This window comes from Rutidosis leptorrhynchoides, chromosome 5 (genome assembly GCF_046630445.1).
Source record: "Rutidosis leptorrhynchoides isolate AG116_Rl617_1_P2 chromosome 5, CSIRO_AGI_Rlap_v1, whole genome shotgun sequence".
Classification (NCBI taxonomy): Eukaryota; Viridiplantae; Streptophyta; class Magnoliopsida; order Asterales; family Asteraceae; genus Rutidosis; species Rutidosis leptorrhynchoides.
Window position 1 is genome coordinate 183,671,419 of NC_092337.1, and position 9,568 is coordinate 183,680,986.

Below are 9,568 nucleotides of genomic sequence, written 5' to 3' on the forward strand. Positions count from 1 at the left end.
TAGCAATTTGATTCACTCAAAACGGATTTAAAATGAAGAAGTTATGGATAAAACAAGATTGGATAATTTTTCTCATTTTAGCTACGTGAAAATTGGTAACAAATCTATTCCAACCATAACTTAATCAACTTGTATTATATATTATGTAATCTTGAGATACCATAGACACGTATACAATGTTTCGACCTATCATGTCGACACATCTATATATATTTCGGAACAACCATAGACACTCTATATGTGAATGTTGGAGTTAGCTATACAGGGTTGAGGTTGATTCCAAAATATATATAGTTTGAGTTGTGATCAATACTGAGATACGTATACACTGGGTCGTGGATTGATTCAAGATAATATTTATCGATTTATTTCTGTACATCTAACTGTGGACAACTAGTTGTAGGTTACTAACGAGGACAGCTGACTTAATAAACTTAAAACATCAAAATATATTAAAAGTGTTGTAAATATATTTTGAACATACTTTGATATATATGTATATATTGTTATAGGTTCGTGAATCAACCAGTGGCCAAGTCTTACTTCCCGACGAAGTAAAAATCTGTGAAAGTGAGTTATAGTCCCACTTTTAAAATCTAATATTTTTGGGATGAGAATACATGCAGGTTTTATAAATGATTTACAAAATAGACACAAGTACGTGAAACTACATTCTATGGTTGAATTATCGAAATCGAATATGCCCCTTTTTATTAAGTCTGGTAATCTAAGAATTAGGGAACAGACACCCTAATTGACGCGAATCCTAAAGATAGATCTATTGGGCCTAACAAACCCCATCCAAAGTACCGGATGCTTTAGTACTTCGAAATTTATATCATATCCGAAGGGTGTCCCGGAATGATGGGGATATTCTTATATATGCATCTTGTCATTGTCGGTTACCAGGTGTTCACCATATGAATGATTTTTATCTCTATGTATGGGATGTGTATTGAAATATGAAATCTTGTGGTCTATTATTATGATTTGATATATATAGGTTAAACCTATAACTCACCAACATTTTTTGTTGACGTTTTAAGCATGTTTATTCTCAGGTGATTATTAAGAGCTTCCGCTGTCGCATACTTAAATAAGGACGAGATTTGGAGTCCATGCTTGTATGATGTTGTGTAAAAACTGCATTCAAGAAACTTATTTTGTTGTAACATATTTGTATTGTAAACCATTATGTAATGGTCGTGTGTAAACAGGATATTTTAGATTATCATTATTTGATAATCTACGTAAAGCTTTTTAAACCTTTATTGATGAAATAAAGGTTATGGTTTGTTTTAAAATGAATGCAGTCTTTAAAAAACGTCTCATATAGAGGTCAAAACCTCGCAACGAAATCAATTAATATGGAATGTTTTTAATCAATAAGAACGGGACATTTCACTTATGAACCGCGTGTGCAAACCGTATCTCAACAAGTTCGTTATTGTATTCATCGATGATATCTTGGTCTATTCTAAAAGAGAAGAAGAGTACGAACAACACCTTCGACTCGTGCTCGAACTCTTGAGACAAGAACGACTCTATGCCAAATTCTCCAAGTGTGAATTTTGGTTGAAAGAAGTTCAATTTCTCGGCCACGTTGTAAGCGATCAAGGCATTAAAGTCGATCGTGCAAAAATCGAAGCCATTAGGAAATGGGAAACCCCTACTACTCCTACTCACATTCGTCAATTCTTGGATCTCGCCAGGTACTATCATAGATTCATCAAGGATTTCTCTTTGGTTGCTCTTCCTCTAACTGCATTAACTCACAAGGAAAAGAAATTCATTTGGGCAACCGAACAAGAGTCCACATTTCAAATCTTGAAGACAAAGCTAACCACCGCTCCAATCTTGTCACTTCCCGAAGGCAATGATGATTTTGTTGTATATTGCGATGCCTCGAAACATAGTTTTTGGTGTGTATTGATGCAACAAAATAAATTCATTGATTATGCCTCTCGACAACTAAAAATTCATGAACGGAACTACACGACACATGATCTCGAACTCGGAGCCGTTGTCTTTGCACTCAAAATGTGGAGACATTATCTTTATAGGACCAAAAGTACCATCTTCACCGATCACAAAATCCTTCAACACATCTTCGATCAAAAGCAACTAAAACTGAGACAACGATGGTTGATTGAAACTTTGAACGATTACGATTATGAGCTTCGTTACCATCCGGGAAAGGCAAATGTAGTAGCCGATGCCTTATATCAAAAAAAAAGAGAGGTGCCTCTTCGTGTCCGAGCTTTAAACATCACTATCCACACCAATCTCGATAACCAAATTCGGGTAGCCCAAGATGAAGCACTTAAGGATGAAAACATATCTCTCGAATGCATGAACATCCTCGCCTCACGATTCAAAGTTAAGGAGACCGGACTCCGATATTTCACCGAAAGAATTTGGGTGCCTAGTTATGGGGACTTGCGAAGCCTTATTCTAGACGAAGCCCATAAGTCAAGGTATTCGATTCACTCCGGTGCCAATAAGATGTACCACAAACTTAAGGAACAATATTGGTGGCCGAACATTAAAAGGGACGTTGCTACTTATGTTGGAAAGTGCCTAACTTGCTCCAAAGTCAAAGCCAAACACCAAAGACCGTCCGGGCTTCTTCAACAACCCGAAATCCCACAATGGAAGTGTGAGAGAATAACTATGGAGTTTATCACAAAACTACCAAGAACGGCGAGCAGTTATGATACTATTTGTGTTATTGTAGACCGTCTCACCAAATTCGCCCAATTCCTAGCCATGAAGGAAACCGACAAAATGGAAAAACTTGCACAACTTTACATTAAAGAGATCGTAGCCCGTCACGGTGTACCATTATCGATTATTTTCGACCGAGATGGACGTTTTGTTTCTATATGTTGGCGTACTTTACAAGAAGCATTGGGAACACGATTAGACATGAGCACCGCATACCATCCGCAAACTGACGGACAAAGCGAACGCACAATTCAAACCTTGGAAGACATGCTACGAGCTTACATTATCGATTTCGGAAAAGCTTGGGACAAGCACTTGCCTCTCGCCGAGTTCTCTTACAACAATAGTTATCACGCGAGTATTAACACCGCACCATTCGAAGATTTATATGGTCGCAAATGTCGTTCACTTATTTGTTGGGCCGAAGTAGGCGACACACAAATCACCGGTCCCGAACTCATTCATGAAACAACCAAGAAGATCGTTCAAATCCGAGATAGGCTTAGGGCGGCCCGTAGTCGTCAAAAGATCTATACCGACATTAGACACAACGACCTCGAATTCCAAGTCGGTGACCACGTAATGTTAAAAGCCGCACCTTGAAAAGGTGTAATCTATTTCGGGAAACGTGGGAAGTTAAATCCGCGGTGTGACGACCTGGAAATTTTCGACCAAATTTAAACTTAATCTTTATATGATCTCGACAAGATAATCAAAGTTTATAAAGTTGAGTCTCAAAATTTTTGGAATTGTTTACATGGATTCAGATAACCTTTGACTAGTTCTGACGATTCACGAACAAATGTGTGTAAATAAATATAAATATAGGTGTATAGATAATATTTTAAAATTAATAAAGTACACTTAATTAATTAGAATTGAAACTGTAAAATAATAATTAGAATAATTAAGTTACTATTAAAACGAATATATATATATATATATATATATATATATATATATATATATATATATATATATATATATATATATATATATATATATATATATATATATATATATATATATATATATATATATATATATATGATTTATATTATTGAAATATATATAAAATATACATAAATGTTAAAAATTCAAATATGTTATAGAATAAGTATTACCTAAGTAATGAAATGTAAAGTTAATTATATTATTTGAAATTACAAGTTAGAATATAAATGATATATCAATAATATTAATATTACTTTCATCATTATTACTAATATTAATATTGATATTTGTATTATTAATAATATTAATTCTAATGAGAGATATAAATATATATATAAAAATTTGATATGTATAAGTTATTATATTATTATTAATATTACTATCATCATTAATAATATTAATATTATTTATAACTAATAAGATTATTATTATCATTTATAATATTATTGTCATTATTAATAATTAAAAACAATCATTATCAGTATTAATTTTATCATATTATTATTTGTCATTTATTATTATTAGTCCTTATTAATAATATTATTATTAATTAATAATATTATTATTAGTATTATTAATATTAATATTATTTAATTATATTAAAAAGCTAGAATTCGTACAATACAGTTAGGGATCGCTATCTAATTTTTCCAAATTGTCTGAATCATTGTACTAATTGATTCCAATTCGATACAAACCAAAAACCAGCCGATTTCACCTTTATTTTTCATATATTTTCCTGTCTGAGTAATTAAAATACTGTCGAACCTTTATCCCCATTTAATGAACGTTTATCTCAAAGTTTTATTTACAATCGATCAATTCTCCATCTCCAATATCAATTACCAAGTCACATTACTTCAATTTAAATTAAAAATCGATGAAATTTTAAGAAAACAGTCCGGAGTACCCTGTTCTTGGTTTATTTTCACAAAAGCTCAAATTCAAATAAAATTTCAAATTGTGTAAATGAGGTCTTGTTAGGAATATGTTACTTAATCTTTCTGCAAAGTTTGAAGTCCCAATTCGTATTATTTATCGAGAATTTTGAGGTTAAAGTTATGATTCCAAAAGTCAAAAAGATTTGTTCATCGAGAAATTTGAGTTCAATTTGATGTTTTAGTTTCAATTGAGGTTACAGACAGTTTCTAATGACAATTTAGAACCTCTTTCATTTTGAAATCACGAGCTATAACAGTCTCTAATGTCAAATTCAATTTCAAGTTCATAAGAGTTATAAACGACCTGTTCTAGCATATTTTTTTTTTCTCTTTTGTTTTAAATAATTTGATCAACCCAATGATGTTTCTGGGTCGTTTATAAATCCAGAAATTCAAATGGAAACACGTTTTTTTTAGTCAGTTAAGATACTTGGTCGATATATGGGGTTAAAGAAGATGAATGAACTAGGGAACAGTTTTATATATTAAGAATTCGAGCATAAATCAGAAAAGTCAGACTAGCTGAATGGTTTAAGGGTGTGTTGGTTATCCTAGAGGTCTCGAGTTTGAATCATACTGGTGGCAGCTATTTTTTTTTATCCAAGCATTTTTAGGTAGTCTCATCTTTTTAATTATTATTATTATTATTATTATTATTATTATTATTATTATTATTATTATTATTATTATTATTATTATTATTGTTATTATTATTATTATTATTATTATTATTATTATTATTATTATTATTAATATTATTATTATCATTGTTACATTATTATTATTATTATTATTATTATTGTAAATGTTAAGGATAACATTATGATATATGAAATTTGTATGATAAGTATTATTAATTTGAAATATGAAAATGAAAATTATAACATGAAAGTGATTGTAAATAAAAGATGAGTAAAAAGAATCGGGAATGAGTATATGTATGTATATAGGATAAGTAATATGTTAGTACATAAAGTTTATAATATAACATGAGATAATATAATAAGATAGCTTGAAGATTAGGATTTCGATGATTAAAAATATATAGTAATATGTAACATATATATATATATATATATATATATATATATATATATATATATATATATATATATATATATATATATACATATATATATAGATGTATAGAAAACTCATAAGGTTAAACTTTAAATGAACTTATTTTTAATATATAACGACTGTTATAACCTTAAGGCGTAAATGTTAGTTACATAAAAACTTGGCATATATTAGGGTACAGAATATATTACGACTATAAATGAGAATGGTGTATATATATATATATATATATATATATATATATATATATATATATATATATATATATATATATATATATAGATATATATATTAATATGGATTAATAGAACATTAGTAAAAATGGTAAATATAATTATGAGTTGTGACTTATAAATATAACTAATGTTTATATATATATAAATATATATACTTATATATGAATAAATATATTTATATATAAAATACATAATTTTTGGATAAAACCTATGCTATTATAATCATCAAGTAATTATAAAATAACATTTTGTATAGATATACTAGAACTATTTAATGTATTAATAAGTATTTAATAAAATGATATATTTTATACATATAATATAACAAAAATTATTATTATATACAAAATGAATATATGAAACATATATATATATTATTAATATAAAAAGGATATAACTAATAAAATTATATATATATATATATATATATATATATATATATATATATATATATATATATATATATATATATATATATATATATATATATATATATATATATATATATTAGTTCGATTACAAGTATATGTTTTAATACATATATGAATGATATAGGTTCGTGAATTCGAGGCGAACCCTGCATTGTTCAATGTCGTCATATGTATTTTTACTACAAAATACAGTATTGTGAGTTTCATTTGCTCCCTTTTTAAATGCTTTTACAATATATATTTTTGGGACTGAGAATACATGCGCTTTTATAAATGTTTTATGAAATAGACACAAGTAATCGAAACTACATTATATGGTTAAATGGATCGAAGCCGAATATGCCCCTTTTAGCTTGGTAGCCTAAGAATTAGGGAACAGACCCCCTAATTGACGCGAATCCTAAAGATAGATCTATCTGTCCCAACAACCCCCATTCTGGAATTTGGAATGCTTTAGTACTTCGATTTTATCATGTCCGATGGGTGTCCCGGAATGATGGGGATATTCTATATGCTTCTTGTTAATGTCGGTTACCAGGTGTTCAATCCATATGAATGATATTTTTGTCTCTATGCATGGGACGTATATTTATGAGAAATGAAAATCTTGTGGTCTATTAAATTGTTGAAAATGATTGATTATGAAAAACTAATGAACTCACCAACCTTTTGGTTGACACTTTAAAGCATGTTTATTCTCAGGTATGAAAGAAATCTTCCGTTGTGCATTTGCTCATTTTAGAGATATTATATGGAGTCATTCATGACATATTTCAAAAGACGTTGCATTCGAGTCGTTGAGTTCATTAATATTATTATTAAGTCAATTATAATTGGATATATTATTGAATGGTATGCATGCCGTCAATTTTTGATGAAATGAAAGTTTGTCTTTTAAAAACGAATGCAATGTTTGTAAAATGTATCATATAGAGGTCAAGTACCTCGCGATGTAACCAAATGTAATGTATTCATCCTGATGGATTAGGACGGGTCATTACAGGTGGTATCAGAGCGGTGGTCTTAGCGAACCAGGTCTTGCATTAGAGTGTCTAACTGATAGTTATTTAGATGCATTAGTGGGTCTGGACTTCGACCGTGTCTGCATGTCAAAAGTTTTGCTTATCATTTAGTGTCAAAAAATTATTTGCTTATCATCCTTAAAGTCTAGACACATCTTACTGCCTCTATTTCCTAGATAGTGTATAGATAAAACTCATATCTTAGCATATCTGCTAATTCATATCTTAGCGTATCTGTTACTGTTACCTTTGCTTGATAGCTTCCGTAGATTCCTCCGTAACTTATGGGATTTTAGTATTGTATATGTATATGTAAATTATGTATTGCAGGGCACTAATCTACATCCTATAATCTATTTCTTATCAAAAATCCTCCATCTGATCGTACGAGATGAATCCCTCAACCAGTTCGAGCCCCTCAGATTCCGATAGCTATTCCGACATGGATATTCACTCGAGCTCCGAAAGCACTGTGACCAGAATGGATCAACCAATCAGCCATCATCACTTCTGGATGAATTAGGGGCTGAGTTCGTACTCGACTTAATCAATGAAGACGAGAATAAGTCGATTATTTCCACCGACCGAATTCATCTTTTGATGAAGAACCTGAAGCGTTTACCGACGAACCTGTTCAAGACACTATTTTCTCTCTCATTTCCAGAGTATCTCGTCACGATCATATACTATCTCAGATTCTAAACCTCATTCATCTGCTCGTCCGAACCGACAATCATCCTGGTATAATAGAAGAAGTCAACGAGCTTCGCGCCCGAGTTGTAGCCTTAGAAAATATAGTGCAAAACGTACCAGCTTCAACAACATCACCGGCACCAACAGTATCACCAATATCAATACCAGTACCACCAACAACCCAAGCTTCAACATCACATGCCTCAACATCTCATTCTGTACCTCGAGTATAATCATCATTCTACATGACGTTCTACATCTTCGTTCTTCATGATGATTATGTAATCTCTAATGTTTTAGAGATTATGTATTCAAGTTCTAACGGCAAATCAAATGAGATTAACATCATATTATCTCATTAAATCCATAATTACATCTGAAGAAAATATATATGTATATATGTTTTCATAAAGGTTGTAATTAAAAATTCTTTTGTACAAACTGTTAATGGTGAAAATATTTTAACGGGTAGGTAATACCCGAGGAATATTTAGTTTTCACATTAATAAGTTACACTGTACGTTCTTTCAAATCTAATTCAACAGTCATTTACAATCCTATTTACAACCACCGATATACGTATCCGTTCACCGCAGAATAACCATTTTCATTCAATTTCATATTTGAATTTTGACCTATCAGAATCCAACAAGTGGCATAATGAAGAAAACATTGGACAAAATAAAATTTGTTAGAAACAAACAAATTAATTATGAAAAATTTTGTTAAGAATCCACGCTAACAAAATCCTAGCTACCTATTCCTAGCTAACTGTTAATTCCTTATATATTTTATTATCATAATTTATTTATCGCAATTTATATTCTCGCAATTTTATTTATCGTCATTTAATTTCTGTTATTTATTTTACGCACTTTATTTATCGTCATTTAAATACTGTTATTTACGCATTTTAAATATCGGGACACATATACAATGTTTTGACATATCATATCGACGCATCTATATATATTAGTTGGAATAACCATAGACACTCTATATGCAGTAATGATCGAGTTAGCTATACAGGGTTGAGGTTGATTCTATAATAATATATATACTTTGAGTTGTGATCGAGTCTGAGACATGTACACGGGTCATGATACGTATTAATTAATTCAAATATTATATATTAAACTATATATGAATTATTGAACTGTTAACTGTGGACTATCGACTGTGGACTAATAACATTAGATAATTAAAATAAATTAAAATATTGATTATAACATATGAAACTAAACAATTCTTCAAGTTTACCACTTGATTTCATTTTAAAACTCATTTGTATCTCGATGATTACAATCTGCGTTCAAACCTTTCATGATTCTTGAAAACACCTCAATCGAGAGGATGAACTAACCGCACTTCATCTACGAGAAGAAAGATTTATGCATATAGTTATGCACCTGAAAATAATTGGAACATGAGTAAACGTTCAACACGTATCTGTGATAGCTCCTTTGGCGTTGTTATTACCGAAA